The sequence below is a fragment of the Phoca vitulina genome, unplaced genomic scaffold (assembly GCF_004348235.1).
Source record: "Phoca vitulina isolate PV1807 unplaced genomic scaffold, GSC_HSeal_1.0 scaffold46, whole genome shotgun sequence".
In the NCBI taxonomy this organism is placed as follows: Eukaryota; Metazoa; Chordata; class Mammalia; order Carnivora; family Phocidae; genus Phoca; species Phoca vitulina.
The window spans coordinates 4933073-4950151 of record NW_022589749.1 but is presented as its reverse complement, the minus strand read 5'-3'; positions in this window follow the sequence as shown (position 1 = coordinate 4950151).

The following is a 17079-nucleotide window of genomic DNA, read 5'->3' as shown; positions in this document are numbered from 1 at the left end:
CTTGGGCAGAAGATACGGAAGTAGCCTAAGACCCAGGCATGTATTGTCTGCAGGACAAAAAAGAAGCCTGCCCCTCGTTCCCTTCACATGGACTCCCCTCAAAAAATAAAAATAATGATGCAATTTGTTTAAACCTAGCGACATGTATTTACAAGCACTTCGTGGTCATTCTTCCTGGAGGGTGGGGGGAATTTTCATCGTTTGATGAATGGGTTCCTTCTGCCATCTGGAATGTGCACAAAGGTGGGCATTCCCATTCAGGGGTGGCTCTTGACTTCCTCCCTGGTCAACGTCTGAAGCCCGGAAGGAGCCACGGTTCTCGATGTTGCCGCAGAATGGTGGTATGTGGGTGAGGAGGTGCTGATTCCAGATCTCTGGGCGAGCAGGAAAGCTCAATGACGTGAATGCCTCTAAAGGACTTTCACCATGGGCCCAACAGTTTTGGCATAGCATGACCTTAGGCTACATACTATCTGCCGGTGGGAAGAAGGGTGGCCATGGTCAAAATGTGTTCTGTTGCTATTAGTCCCCCTCTGTGACTTTTCGTTCAAAGTATTGAGTCAGTGCTCTTGTGTTAAGCACTTGCTGGGTGCCTGGCATCAGGAGAGCTACTTTGGGGAAAGAGCAGGAAACGGAAGACCAAGACAGAGAAAGCAGAGTCTCTACGTGGTGAATAGTTTCTTATTTTTCAAGACTCAGCCACACTTCCATTTCTTTTATACCTTCATCGACAAACCCTTCTACTCCAGCTCCTCTTTCTCATTAAAAAAAAAGAAAATGGCCAGAGTTCAAGACCTCAGTTACACATCATTATAAATTTGACCTGTGGTTGTAAATATGTGGCTCGTACACCTTCGTCCTCCATCCCAGACCCACGGCAGACATTGCTAATCAATCATAACCTCCTTTCCCCCACCTTTCTCTGTGACTTTAGGATTCTTCTCAAAAAAGCATTTCAAAGTCAAAACTGTTACCTCCTTGTCCCCACTGGAAGCTCCCATTCCTTCAGAATGCCAAGCAAAGAGCAAACCAGTACAATTTATTCACACCAATGTGCAAGCAGCTCTTAATATCTTCCTGAGTTTGGAGTTGCCCGATAAAATCCTGGATGCCGAGTTAAATTTGAATTTCAGATAAATAACTCTGACTTTTTAGTGTAAGTATACCCCCAAGTATTATTGCACGGGACATACTTATACTAAAAAAATGATTTGCTGCTCGTCTGAAGTTCAAATTCACCTGAGAATCCTGTATTTTTCTTTGCAAAATCTGATGCCACGATCTAACGTCACCTTTTAAGAACAAAGTTGGGAGGCCCTGGCCTATATTAATCTGTAATGTTGCCATTTCAGGCCTGGGCCACGATAGTGTGAGAATTTTGCTAGTAGATCTTTGGGAGGGGAAGTGGTTTAGGGCCTGCTGTGATGCAGGATGAGAGCCTTCCTCTGTCTCAGAATTACACCCCATCTTCCTACCCAGCCTGTAAGACAAGTGGTAGGAACTGAGACACATCAGGCTCACAAAGCTCACTAGCTTTTGGATAAATAGCCCCTTCGGCATTGCTTTGGGAACAGGAACTGGCAAGACAGCCAGTTTTGAGCCCACCAAGTCTCCCTGTCACCCATCCTGTCTTTGAGGATGTGGGCTTTTTTTTTGCTCAAGAGCACAATGGTAGGGATCCGGGAGGAGGGAGACAGGCAGAGCCCCAAGGGATCTTAAGATATCTGTGCACGGTTCTGGATGCTGAAATCCAAGATGAAAACACCCTTCTGCATTTGCCTTGGCTGTGTCCACGTCACTTTCTCAGACGGAGCTGGTCTTCACCTGGCATGTGCAGGGGTGGCCCTCCTGGCTGTTCCCAGCCAGCACACGTTCTGATGGATGGCTCCATGCCCTGCGAGATGTAACATATTTTGCATACTACCTGCTTTAAGGTGACAGGTGGGCATGGGCGTTTGATAGCAAGTTGTCTGTCTTGGCTGGCAGTTCCCAAACTTTTCTGCCCATTCGAGGCCTATGGAGATGCTCGGGTTGCTTCCCCAGACCAACCAACTCAGAATGTCCGGGGGTGGGAGCCAGACAGAAGCACTTTTTTTTTTTGAAGATTTCTAGGTAATTCCAACATTTGGCCAAATTTGGGAACCACTGGTCTATGCTAGACGTGTTTCTTCGGCTTCAGCAAACATGTTCTCGGCGAGCTAGACACCCAGGGATGTAACTGGGGGAAAGTCGCCCTTCCTTGTCCGGCTGGGGGGGAGGAAGAGGGAGGAGGGAGGGGGTCCCCTCAGGATAGAGTGGCATTGTTTTGTATCAGTTTCTGGCTTTCTAGCTTGGCTGGGCTGAGGGAACAAAGAAGGCTTCATGCAGGACAAAAGCGCACTGTTTCACCTAATGAGGAACAGTTGAGAGGTCTGGAGACAGCACCCCATCAGTGAGGGACAGAGGGCGGCAGAAGAGAGGCTTGTGGGGCCCGCCTAATGAAGACCAGTTGAGAGGTGCCGGCCAGACACCAGACTCGCCTTTCTTTGTGAGCCCCCAACACTACCCCCTCCCACCTCTCCTGTCTCAAGAGGCTTGTCCCTCCTTCCAGCGAGAGAGAGACATGCTCAGATTCATCTGTCACAGTGACGGGTCCTGACCTTGTGACCTCTTGAGCCATGCCCTCCGGCCTCTGGATTTGACCTTTCCAAAGAGCCCCCCGTCCTCGGCCAGAAGGTCCCTATTGACGACCTGCTAGCGGCCACCTGCTGAAGCTGCCCCTGAGAAATAAAAGCCAGCAAATGATTCACCGGGGACTCTTTGAGGCTTTGCTGGATGGAGTGCTGTGTCCGGGGCCCACGAACCAATCTCTCTAATTGTCTGTCGCAGGATGCCTTTCCGCTTCCTTTCAGGACGCGGAGCTTCGTTGAACTTGGGGGCTTGTAAAAAGCAGCACTGTGCAACTGAGAGAGAGAGGGGAAGAGCTGCTGGGAGGGTCTCTGATGTCCTGGCTAGCCTCCAGGCCTGGCTGGCAAGAGGACAGCATAGGCAGGCAGGCAGCTGAGCTGGAAGGATTTTCCTCTCCCAGCGCATGAACTTCCAGAAACCCGGCTGGCTTCTGCAGAAGGTCCCACGTTTAGGCCTGCCTGGGAACAAAGTGCTCTACAATCAGGCCCGCATTTATCCAGATTGTCGAGTCCCCCCTACAGGGCAATGGAGAGCTTGTATCATGCATAATCGCCCTTTGTGGGTTAACATGGTCAAATATTGGTGATTTTGTATAGTTTAAACTAATAACTGAATTTGGGTGAGTTGGATCTTCTCTAAGAAAGAAGTGACAGGGGCGCCTGGGTGGCTCAGTTGTTAAGCATCTGCCTTCGGCTCAGGTCGTGATCTCAGGGTCCTGGGATCGAGCCCCGCATCAGGCTCCCTGCTCAGCGGGAAGCCTGCTTCTCCCTCTCCCACTCCCCCTGCTTATGTTCCCTCTCTCGCTGTGTCTCTCTCTGTCAAAAAAATAAATACAATCTTAAAAAAAAAAAAGGTAGTAATACTTTAAAAAAAAAAAGGAAGAAGTGACAGTATTTTGGTCATCTATTGCTGTATAACAGTTTTCCTCCAACTGGAGGGGCTTAAAAAGGCAAACATTTATCATCTCACAGTTTCTGTGAGTCAGGAATTTTGGAGCTGCTCAGCTGGGCAGGTCTGCCTCGAGGGCTCTCTTGAGGGTCTAGTCAAGATGTCAGCTGGGGCCGTGATCTCATCCGAAGGCTTGGCCGGGGTGGGAGGATCCACTCCCAAGGCGGTTCACTCACAGGGCTATTGGCAGGAGCGTCGTCAGTTCCTTGCCGAATGGGTCTCCCCACAGGGCTGCTTGAGTGCCCCACAGTTTGGTGGCTGGCTTCCCTCAGGATGAAAGATCCGGGAGACAGAGTGAGAAGGAAGCTGCATTATCTCTTGTGAACCCATTCTTGGAGGTCATACTCTGACATTTCCAGAACATCCTATTGGTTGCACAGGTCAGCCCTGTTCCACACAGGAGGGGAGCATACAAGTCTGTGAGTACCCAAAGTCCAGCGTCATTGGGTCCCACAGAGAGTCAATGCCATGTGATGGTTTACTGCTTCCCTGGCCACGTCCTCCCCGCAGTTCTGGATGTATCTTGATGTTATTTGAAGGCTAAGTCTCTTTGTTACCTCTCTCCCCATGCCTCCACTCTACTAAACAGGGGTCTGGTTAGCCAGAACCTCTTACAACTTGTAGCTGGAGAATAGCAGGGACAGACAGGGTTGGCAAGCACAGATGTCCTTCACTGTTTGGCGTCTAGCATGCTGGTGCCCAGATCCTCATTTAAGGGAATTTCAAGTCTGGCAAGAGGAACGTTAGTATAGCATGTATTTTTGTAATTAATTTATTAGATACAGTTAAACCTCCCAAGAAACTCTGGCTTATACATTTTTCCACCAGCAGCCATATAAATGACCTACTAAGCACTGAACAAGAAAGTGAGAGCTGCTAATAGTTATTAGGTGTTTACTGCATGCTGGACCCTTGGCTCAGGGCTTTGCCTGCTGGATCTCATCTGATTCTCATGATAACCCCAGAGCACTGTTATTACCCAAGTTCATAGAAAATGAGATTCGGATAGATTAAAGCTTGTCCATGCTCATAGGGCTGTCAAGAGTTAGGATTTGAAAGCAACTGTGATTTTGGAGTTTGAACTTTTAACAGTGACAATGAATCAGTTTGAATGAAGGGGCAGGGAGATTTGAATAGATGGCCCCTAATATCCATTCTGTGCTATGATTCAGTGCTTCCAGACTTGGCTCCTCTATGTCACTGTAGGCTAGGCTCTCTGGAGGCTGACGCTGAGATGGAGATTAGTGCACAGGAAGTTTATTAGGGACAGCTCTCAGGATCCACACCTGTGGAGAGGAGGGGAGACAAGCCAGGATGAGTTGGAGGAAGAAGCTGATTTGCAGTGCAGTTCTGGGGATAGCCTCGGCCAACCCCATGGCACACTCCAGAGCTGAGGTTGGCCCTTCATAGATGCCCCGAGTTGGGGGGGGACTCTGGTCTTTTATGCTGTCCTGATCAGTCACTGAGTGTGGCCCTCTTCCATCTTGGAAGTCCCCAAAGTGGGCTGATTCCTGAGGAACCACCTCTCAGCAGGAGTTCCTGCAATGATGAGAAGGGAAACCTGGGTGGTACCTCACCACGTTCTGTGCCAGTTTCTGATCTAATTGAGAAAGTCGTGCGTGGTCACATAGACTCACAGGCGTGGAGACACGTACACAGACACACGTGCACTCACACTCGGCAATCCCAGGCGCTGCTGGATCGTAGGTTCAGTCATAAGAACTCACCTGAGTGTTTGGAAGAAGGAGAAAAGATACATTAGAGAGCTTCACAAAAATTTCTTTCCTCTGAATTGCCCCCCATGATCAGTGCTGAACCCCTTGACTCCTACCCTTGGCACAGACCCATCCTGCACAGAATATCTCCACACATGGTGCACAGTGCAACAATATACACAGACTCACAACAGGACACACGGCGCATATCCCAACACCTGCATACAGACACAGACACAATCCATTCGCACACACACTCCAGTGGGTACCTGCAATGTCCCCACGTATGTGTGCCCCTGTGCACAATACACATGTGCCCGTTCACACACAACACGTAGCGACAGTACCCGACATGCTTTCATGCGTACACGAACGTAGACAGTGGAGTTGGTCTAAAGTCAGTGAGCAGATCTCTTAAAGATGAAATTGTCTTTGAAACGCTATTAAAATGCCCCCTTACAGGGAGATACATGGCGAACTAGACAAGTTTATGGGAACAACAGAGGCACGTCTTACTTCCTATGCCCTCCCCAGGGTGTAAGATGCTCACTGAGGAGAATGTCGGGCAAAGTTCTGGTTACATTAGTCACTTTCTCTCTCTCTGTCTCCCTCTCCCCCCACCTTCCTTATCCTCTCAGTAGTTGAGTTCAGTGTTGGATAGACAGGTGATGTTTCTGCACTCCGTCACATTGCCGGGACACACACACACACACACACACACACACACACACACACACACACACTCCAGCGGTGGAAGAGAACTCTAGGAAGGAGGAAGAAGGAAGAATTCCTGTCTTTTCCCCTCTGATGTCCCTTCATCTGAGCCACCACTGTCTTCACCACCTCCACACTGGGCACCGCGTCTCTAAGCCTAGTTGTCAATAGGAGGAGAGTGTGGAAAAAGACTACCAGGCCCGGCGAAGGCCTCTGTGGTAATTGCCAGTCAGCCTCTTACCCGGGAGTAGACACTTTGTAAGTCTGAAGGGGCCGTATCAGATCGAATAAGGCTGCCTCCTTGGCATCACCCATGGTTGGAACAGTGCATTCTCTTCCCTTTCTGGTCTTTTCCATAAGCAATGAGCTCTTTCTTCCCTTTTCCAGCTTCCCTGAGCCCTCTTGCTTTGCCTGTTCAACGTTCATTGTTTGGGACAGGTTGTCCCCTGTCCCCCACACCACAAGATCACCCTTCTTCTCTCTCTGGAAGATCACTCCTGACTTTGGGCTGCCCATCTGTGAGTTCACCCTGCATTTTTCATCAAGGGCTTCTTTCTATCCCCAAGCCCCATTTCAGCAGTCTCCTCCTGCTTTCCTACAGCTCATAACTCTTAGGCCAGGGGATTAACATTGTGATTTATCTGCAAAATTCCTTGAGTGAGGGATGAAGAGAGAGAAAAACCCACAGAGACCCTTGTCCCTGAATATTGAGTGGTTATTCTGTACACGTAGCAAATGATAAAACAAGCTCTAGGGGTCTGGGAAGGGAGGGTTGGTGGTGACTGGATGGTTTGGGTTCAGTCAGGGGTATTCTCATTCTGGAACGTTCCAAGATTTCCTCCCCATCCTCTACCCAGCCCATACTGATAGTCGGGCCTACTTTTGTAGGCAGTCTAACTCTCAATGTAACTAGTGTTCCCCCACCTCTTCTACCTTTTCTCAAGACGCCCTAACCCAGATGGCAGTATCTGTTGGTTCTGCCAGGAGCCACGTGACCATCCTTAGGAGCAGCATTGGACAAAGGACTAATGAAGCTGTCTTCCTGTATCACCTATCAAGGAAGAGGTGACAAAGAAAACAGGAAGAGGGGATGGAAACAGAAAGAATGATCAGAGTCTCTCCTCAGCCTGACTTTGGCCATGACAGTCATAATTTGAGATTAATACTCCTAACGAGTTCTGTACGGAGGACTCTATATATCACTACCTGAAGCTCTTCCTGTTCTAAATTCCCTTTCTACTAGGTGGGGAGTACTCCTGGCTGGCTCCGTGGCCTGTGCCACCTGTAAGCCAGCCAGCCTCAACCAAGGGCATGGTTTGCCGATGTAACGTACAGAAGGGCTGAAGGCATGTTTCCTCACTTCTCTTTAGCTTCCGCTTAATGCTAGCATGTCGAGGTCTCCAGAACATCAGGGAAGAGGCAGGTGGCAATGTCTTTTGGATATGGTACAAGTGCACAGGGAATGCATTGAGGGAGATTGTGGCATCTGGATCGTGTGTTCCCTCATCAGAATTGAGACACAAGTTGGAGACCCCCTAAGAAAAGGACAAGTGCATTGTGCTGGGGGAGGGCTGAGGGCCTCTGGGACCTGTGTGGTGTTATTGCTGTTGATCTATGTAAAGGCTGGAGGAGCTAGGGAAGCTGAGATAATGAAGAAATACAATTAATTTGTGAGAGTAGAGAACTTGGTAAGGTGCTAATGGAGATAGGTCACCCCCACCCTCCCCGCCATCTTCCCTTCATTGCAGCTGTTGGCTCAAAAGGCTTCAGTGTGACATTCTAAAATGAAGCTCAGAGTTCACCAAAAGAGTCTTTGCCCCAGATTTTCAATCCCATGGTTTAACACTCTCCACTTAAAGCACTCCCCCAATGCCTTTTATTGCCTCTGTTTCAAAGAGTGTCAACAAGCCATTGGAGATCAATACACATTAGTCCATCTGTTTTCACATTGAGGCACTACCTTCAGCTTATGTCTTGCAATTGATTAATTACTTTAAGCACTGCCATTTTGATTGTGAGTTGGAGTTCTCGTGCCTGATCTGCAGCCATAATTTAACTTGGAACCAACGGAGTTTTCCATAACAGCTCTGGTGGAACATTGCTTCTCCCCAGGGTTGGCCAAACCAGAGACTAAGGTTGCGTGCTCCAATCCCGAGGGATCGAACCAGAACCATGTTCTCTGGTTCCCTGACTTGGTTCATCCTTTTGGGTACCACTGGCTACTCAAAGTCTAGCCCAATGCAAATCCATTCATTACCCAGGCTTTCGTAGAACTGTTTACCTTCTCTAGCCAGATGCCAGTACAGCTATAGTTGAATTTGGAAGATGAGCTCTCCATAATGAAATCAGGGAGAACTAATTCAGGTGTTGTCTCCCCAAATGCATTAAGCTAGCTATTGATGATCAGACTCTGGAGGGCACCAGCAACTATGCTCTGATAAACAATATTTGATGTATAGAATATACTGGCATTGTGTAGGGCCTGTTTCTCCATGCTCCAGCCATTAATTCCTGACACCAGTTCCTGACGGTGATTCTGACGTGGAGTCAGATGACTGGGATCTGGGCTATTTCCACGGTTGAGTGTGTGGATGCAAAAGTACAAATTACTGAAGGTTCACCAAAGCCACACCATGAAACCCTTAATTATCCACGTCTGCCAAGAGCATTTTAGCACAGATAATACAGCAACGAATACCCAAGGTGTCATTTATCTTTGGTTTTGGATTATGTCCTATGACCGTTTCTTTTTGCATCAGATTTTCCATACCCAATATTGTTGTTACTACAATTAATTTTACATAAAGTCACAGCATTGTAGACTTGCAGAACCAGAAAGCAGTTGAGGGATTTATTAGTCTCATGATTTCATTTTTTTAAGTTAAAAAAAATTTTTTTTTCAGAGAGAGAGTACAAGTGGTGGAGAGGGGCAGAGGGAGAGGAAGAGAGAGAGAATCTTAAGCAGACTCCATGCCGAGCATGGAGCCCAATGCAGAGTCCAACACAGAGCTTGATCTCACAACCCTGAGTTCATGACCTGAGCCGAAATCATGAGTCGGACGCTCAAGTGATTGAGCCACCCAGGCACCCTAAGTCTCATGATTTTCAGACTGTATGCAATAAAGATCTGGCGTTTTGGAGAAGAGCCCTGGGCAGGAAAGAGAGTGGACGCATGTCTCCCATTGTATAGATAGCAAAACTGAGTCCCAGGGAGGGAATGAGAACTTCCAAGCTGGTTAGTACCAGAGCTGGAGCTAGAACTTTGATCTTCTGGTTCTTAGAGAAAACAAATACCCATAACTAAGATTTAAGAGAATGATTCAAAAAAAAAATGTACACTAGTCTCAAAAACTGACCCATAGAACTTATAGAGCCTTCAAAGGTTTGGTCCAAGAATTATACCGTAAAGATTTCCAATATAGAATGTTTAATAGAAACTTCAGAAATTTTAGTTATCACCTACTTTACCAGGGTTGGCCTGCAAATTGGAGTTATAAAAATGCAGAGGACAAGTGTGCCAGGCAGACAATGTGTGTGTGTGTGTGTGTGTGTGTGTGTAACAGTGAAAGCCAAAAAGACTCAGAAACACATTGAAACAGAATGTTACAGGATAGACAGAATAAGAGAGATTTGTTTTTTTTTTTAAAGAACGAGCACAAGCAGGGTGTGTGTGGGGGAGGGGCAGAGAGAGAGGGAGAGAGAATCTTAAGCAGGCTCCACGTTCAGCATGGAGCCCAATGTGGGGCTCGATCTCACGACCCTGAGATCATGACCTGAGCCAAAATCAAGAGTCGGATGCTTAACTGACTGAGCCACCCAGGCGCCCCAAGACAGAGATTTGTAATAGAAGTTTCAAAAGGGAAAAAGTAAAGACAGCCTCCCAGGAAATCTGTAACCCCCAGGATAAGAACTCAGGCTCTGGAGTGAGAAGGATCTAGATTGTCACCCTGTTTCTTCTACTGTCTACCAGCACATGGCTTAGGGGGAGACAATGCACTTCTTCAAAGTACACTTTCCTCCAGTAAAATACATTAATAAACAGTATCTTTCTCAGAGGCTTGCATTGAGAATTACATCAGATTATATAATATATATATAAAGTGTTTAGTAGAATACCCAGCCTCTGCTTAGTATTTAAGAAATTGGAGTCATGGGGCACCTGGGTGGCTCAGTCGTTAAGTGTCTGCCTTCGGCTCAGGTCATGATCCCGGGGTCCTGGGATTGAGCCCTGCATCGGGCTCCCTGCTCGGCGGGAAGCCTGCTTCTCCCTCTCCCACTCCCCCTGCTTGTGTTCCCTCTCTCGCTGTCTCTCTCTGTCAAATAAATAAAATCTTAAAAAAAAAAAAGAAATGGGAGTCATTATTATTTTGATTATGTCTACCTTTATTACTATTATTACCCAATGATATGCCAGTTATACAAAAGTAAAAATTTCCCGTAAGGTAGAAATTTCCATTTCTGTCCCTATTTTTCAACACTCTTTTTGAATCAAGAATTCTTAGACTTTCTATACATGTCTCCAGGTGGTCCAGAAGTGATTTTCAAATACAGCAGCTTCTCACAGGTAGGATAGCAGTGCTGTTATTGCTTTGATTATTGAGAGCAAGAAAATATACCCAAAGTAATGCAAGAATGATAATTATAATTATATTCTGAGTTCCCAGATCTATGGCATTCTCCCACTGCATGGAGAAAAACTATTTCGTCTTTTAGATGCAGCTGATTACAATGATTTTCACCAAGTTTTCCCTGGCAGTTGTTAATAAGGGGGATTTGGATTTAGGGAGGGGACAGGAGAAAGGAGGAAGAAGCTAATATTTGCTTCCCTTATATCAGACATTTTACATGATTTATTTCATTAGCTCTTTAAGGTAATCCTTTGATTCACATCTCCAAGTTACAGGCACGAGACTTTAAGAGAGGTCAGTGTTCTTGCTTGATGAATGGCACAACCAGAAAGTGCTCATGCCAGCCCGAGAGCTCAGTCTTCCCAGGAAGGAATGTGAAGAAAAATAACAAAGGTGGCGGCGCCTGAAAACCCAGGATGGATTTTCAGGGTGCGGCTCCCTGAGCAGCTCGGTCAAGTGAATGCGGTAGCCACCCCCCCAACCCCCATGGTTTGCTTTGTTTGCCTTATTTTTTCTGTGCAGACCAACAAACTACCCCAGCCGAGAGAAAGCTCCAAAACATACAAACCCCCAAATTTACCCAGCCAAGGAGCATCCAAAAGACCAATAATTCCCTGGCTCCCTAATTTGGCTGGGAATCTTTCTCTTTGGTAATCACTCCAGTATTCCTCCTCCCCGCCCCCATTTTTGTTTTTTCTTACATGTCACCCTTGGCATGGTCCCGTGCCACCCAGCTCCCACAACGGAAAGGATATGCGATTTCCCCCTAAAGCCAAATTCCTTGGGTGTTAAAGTCGTGTCTTCTTAAAAAGGCTGATGGTGGCTTAGCCACAGAAGGATGAATCTGAGCTTCCACTCCTCGCTGGGAAGGCACTTGGGGGATGGTGTCACCTGTCACTGGGAGACAAAGAAAGTCATGTTCCGCCACTCTGTGAATGGCAACTCTGTTGGAGTCCCCGACCTTGTTTGTTCAAATCCTGTCTCTTGTCTGACAGGGTGCAGGCGTGGGTTTTTGTTTTTGTTTTTGCTTTTTTTTTAGGCTCTTTTCCAGATTTCTTTTGTGAACACTTACTCGCACAACAGAGATTTGGGCTTTTAAGATACCTGTTTCTAGAAGCTTCCATGATTTCATCTTTCTGCGCGTTGCTCCCGAGAAGATGGGCTTCACACGATAGAGAGATTTATGACTCTACCCAGCAGCTTTCATACAGTTAGCAGACTGAATGAGGAGACATCTTTTCTCTTTGTCCTGTACCAGGATTTTAGGGTGTGAAGAAACCATGCCTGGCCTTGTTGATCTGCTTACCTTCCGTCAGCCGGCAGATAAATGAGAACGAGTTTTATTTAAAGCAAGCAAACAATATTAATTATGAAGAACATGGTATTCAAAGCTCCAGGTTCAAACCCTGCCCCCTCCTGCCATGTATCCTTACTTGCTGTATGGGTTTAAGTGACCTCTTTGATATTTAAGTTATTCAATTTTTTTATGAGGGTGACGTGAGATCAGGTGTTTTAGAGTTATCGGCTCATAGTGCATGCTCAGCAAGAGTGCTGACTGATGAGAACAATGATTTCTTCACCCAACCCCATGGGAAGCAGTTGGCCAGTTTGATAGTAAAGGTGACCAAAAATGCAGGTGCCCAGTTCATTTGATCGCAAACAGTCTGCACTTTAGAGAGAAAATGGTTTTTCTCACCTCACACCAGTGCTTCACCTTTTGTTTCTTCCAATGTACGCTTTGTCTTATGCTGTTAGAGCTTTGCTCATGCTGTTCTCTCCACCTGAACCATGCTTCCCTTACTTTGCTTACCTCGTGAGCTCTTACTTTTATTCCCCAGGCCTCGGTTTAGATACTTCCGTCTTTCTCTAGGGTTCCTCTCCTGCCCTTCTCCACCCAGCCCTGGTGACCCCCTTCTTTGTGGTCTCCTGCACCCTCTATTCACCCACCTCACAACACTTAACCTATCCTGTTGCCACTGACTTTTCCGTGCCTCTCTTTCCCACCAGAGCTCAAGATCCGGAGGGACAGAGCCTGGGTGTTCTTCACTGTTGGATCCCCAGCCCCTAGCCCAGTTTGGGAACAGGCCAGATGCTCAGCACACATTTGCTGGTTGAGTGAAGAATGCATGGGTGAACAGAAGTTCTGAGCACCACAGTGAAAGAGTCTAGGAAGATGATTACAAAATGGCGGCCACGGATTAGTCAGAAGGGAGACTGAGATGCCTGTGCCATGGGCACTCCAGTGAGGGTTCTGTCTCAAGGCCTGGCACCATCAGATGGTGAATGGCCCGATGGAGGCTCCCCATTAAAAACAGAGAAAGTCCCCTGGGCTGCCCAGAGGAGGCCTGCTTCTGCCCGCTGCTCAGGCCTCAGTCCTCGCCTGGGGTCTTTCCTCCATTTTCCTGTCTGGGGCCCTGTCTGCTCTTGGACTCAAGAGGGGACTGTCTGCACCTTCTGCGGAGACAGCGAGGGAACATGACGTCTCACTCTGGCCCCAACCCCGAGCGTCATTGGTGTTGGCTGGGGATCAAAGCCGCTGTTCCATTTTTAACCTTCATCAGGGCCCCACCTCACCCTGAGCATGTGTTCCCGACATTTCATTGTGTGCCAGGGGGATAAACAAAACCCACCCCCTGAGTCTAGGGAAGGATGCCTTCGGGGGAGCTCTGAACCCGGCTGAGGCAGATAAGTGTTTTTCCCACCCAGGGCCCCCCTTGAGCACTGCGGTTTTTCCTGAGCTTACATGACACCACCATAAGGGAGATGGATGGGTTTATTTTTGTGCAGAACAAATCTACCGATGGTGGCCCCCAACCAAAAAAAAAAAAAAAACAACAAAAACACCCCAAAAAACAACAACAGAAAAACAGAACCTAGTGTGTGGAGATGCGAGGCCGGGGGCGGGGGAGTCTGACTTTGGCTGTGCTCTCTCTCTCCACGTCTCCTACCTTTCTTCTTCCCCTGAGTCGCCTATAAATGCAACCAATGTCCCCCTCGGTTGGTTATTGGGGATTTTGACAGGAGACCATTTGATTTTCAAACTATCTGCTAATCAAGGTACCAACAAATACATGCTTTTAGAATTTTCAAGCAATTGAAAATAGGTGTAAGGCAGAAAGATGGTGTCTGGTACAAAATAGGAACTCAATAAATATTTGTGGAAGGAAGGAAGGAAGGGAAACAAAAATCCACCTACCGTCCATCCCTGTTAATATTTTGGTGAACATTCATCTATATTATTTATGTATATTCGAGCGACATACACAAATAGGATCATACTATAGTCACATGTAATATATTCATACTTTCTACATGTGCATAATAAATACTATACCGTATTCTGCTACATGAATACACATAGTAGATTCACAATGTGCATATATGTGCACCTGTACGCATACATTATATATACATATATAAATATATATCGTCTGCCATGCTGCACCGTGCTGTTCTATAGTATATACCACGATGCTATAAAGAGCATAGTAGTGTGTTCAGACTGTAAGTGCAAATAGGATCAAACTGTTCACCATGTTTCAGAATCTGCTTGCTTTTTTTTTTTTTCACCGTGCCCCAGACATCTTTCCATGTCTATGAGTGTAGAACAAATTTATCGCAATCACAGCTTCCATTTGCGAAGCGGTGCTATTTACTGACTTCACCAGCTCCTGAGAGCTGGTTTTGAAATCCCCACCTTAAAGTCGGCTCATACTCTCCTTTTTCTCTTGTGACTCTCCCTCTCGGCTGTCTTCAGGTCACATGGAGTCAAGGTCACAGTTTTCTGCTTTCTCGATCGCAACCTTGTCCACGTTGGGAGAGCAGATGCATGCTTGCTGGAATCCTGTGGATTTCTCTGGGATGCTTCGGCTTGGACAAAACAGCCCTCTCTTTGCCTTTACCGATCTCAGTGTTTGTTTCTTTGTGGAAGTAGTTCCTGCATCAGACTTTCAGGGGTTGGGTTCTGCAGACTTACAGTTTCTAAAGAGCTCTGTGTGTATTCTGATGTACAGTCAGAACCAAGAAGCATGGTAAGACATGGAGAGAAATGCCCTCTGATGTCCCAAAGGGCCACAATGTCATTCTACCTTTGACGTTGCAAAAGTGACTTAATTTGTATGCAACACAGTTTCCTCGCCTGGAAAATTGGGGAAATTATCATCGAAGCAGGCTTCCTGGATTATTATGAGGACTAAAGTAAGTAAGTGCCCGGTACACAGTAGCTACTTAAAAATGTCAGCTTTTATTATTTTTCAAGAGGCGTTGGATGTAGCAGATGGTAGGCTCTGGAATTAGCCATTTCTGGGTTTGCATCTGAACTGCACCTCCTCACAGATGAGAGACTTAAATCCTATGAGTTTCCATTTGCTCGTCTGTAAGTTGGAGCTGAAATATTTATCAAAGATTATTGTCATAAAGCTCTAGGGCACTCAAATGGTAGTTGCTCTTAGGGTTTACTAAATTCTAACCCTCTGTCATCAAATCCTAGGAAAGGCTTGACTTGTCTACTATTCCCACATGTGTGGCCATGTTTTCAAGGCTCTCGTGCCCTAAGACAATGCCCACTGATATGTAGAAAATATGGAGACAAGAGCCAGAAACTTCATTCTAATCCAACCTTTCCTATTTACTTCCCGAATGACCTTGGACAAGGCACACAGCCTCTTACTTTTCTTGTTTCTCAATAGTTGATACTATTTATAATAAAACCAACTCTGAGTATATTCTTGGTAGTTAGCAGTTTACAAAGCATTGTTCGTAGTCTGTATTCTCCCTGAACATCCCAGCCAATGGTGGGGGTTCATAAATACACATGTAATACAACAGCATTCTATCAAATTTGGAGCCCTTTTGGGATAGCTTTATTTTTCTAAATTAGGAAGCAAGTTGTGGGTAGAAGGGTGGAAATGGGTGTTACTACTTACTGAGCTAGTAAGAGTATTCCATTGTTAATCCATTCAACAAGCATTGTGTGGTTGCCTGTAATGTGCTAGTCATTGTATTATGACTTGAGGATAAAATAAGGTACCATCATTGCTCTTGGGAGTCTTGTCCGAAGGGGGAGATGTACATGGCAACATTTAGTAAACTGGAGTGGTGGCAGGTGGTCTAATCAAGGTGTGTGCAGCATAAATTGGAGGAGCAAATACTTAATCCTGCTTGTAGGGCAAGGCGGGGGGTGGTGTTCACAAGATGTTTTAAGGCAAGAAAATCTTTGAATTCATCCTCTGTGATGAGTCCGCTAGATCAAAATGGGGGCTGATGGGGTGAAGGTCAAGAGGCAGCTCTTGGCAGATGGTATCTTGTGTTTAAAGGCTAAGAGGCAAGACCCATTATGGTATTTTCAAGGTACTCTGAGTTGTCTCAAGAGCAATTTGTGCAGGAGAGCAGGAGATGAAGCTAAAACAGTCAGCAGGGGCCAAGCTTGGGGAACCCTGAATACCCCATTCGGGAATCTTCCTGTTCAGAGAGCAATGATGGTTTTTACATGGAGGAATACAGTGGTCCAAATTGTGTTTCTGGTTGACTGGACTTGGTAGTTTCTTTGTTTGAGTTCTCTAAAGTGCAGATCCTGAGGCAAGGATTTGAGTTGATGTGATTTATTTGGGATGGGACCTCAGGAGGGGAGTGGGGCGGGAGGCAGGGAAGGGGAGAGAGCCAGTGAAGGGTACATTACTGGGCATGTGGTGATGGTGGTGGTGGGGTGCTCCATTCCTTCAGATCTCTGGGCGACATTGTGGAAATCTCGGGTTTCTGCCCCTGTGGCTGAGGAAGCTGAGGTATTTATCCATCGGCTCCCCCCATCCCTGGTTGAAGGATGCTCGTGGGACATCCACTCCCTACTCCCCAGTACCCCTGTATGTCCCTCCTGGGCTGAGCATATGCTGAGCCAGAGAACAGCCTCGGACAGAGAGATGAAGTGGTTGGGGTAGGAAGCCAGGTGTAGGGATTGTCACTGAAGCTTTAGGTGAGATCTAGGGTAGACTGAGGGGACGTGGGTAGGGCATTGACTGGGGCTGCCTTGCAGGGAGAGGGGAGGGTGCAAAACCAGAGGGAGACATGATAAACACCTAAATTAGGGCAGTTATGGCAGAGACAGAGGGGAGAGTGTTACTGATTCTACTGAGTAGCTCCCATAACAATCGCAAAGTGGACAATGGCCCTTTACAGTCACTGAGGAAGTGACACAGGGATTCCTCAGCCTGAGCAGACAGGTGACACCTACCTGCAGATCCACTCTAGAACGGCTCTTAGTTCATGTTTTTCTACTTTCTCTGCCTTCCTATTTCCTGGACATCAATGATGTGTTTTGACTCTTTGATTCTGTCCTTCTAAAAAATACAGCCTGTGGGGTGGTCCTCTTTCTTTCTTTCTTTCTTTCTTTCTTTCTTTCTTTCTTTCTTTCT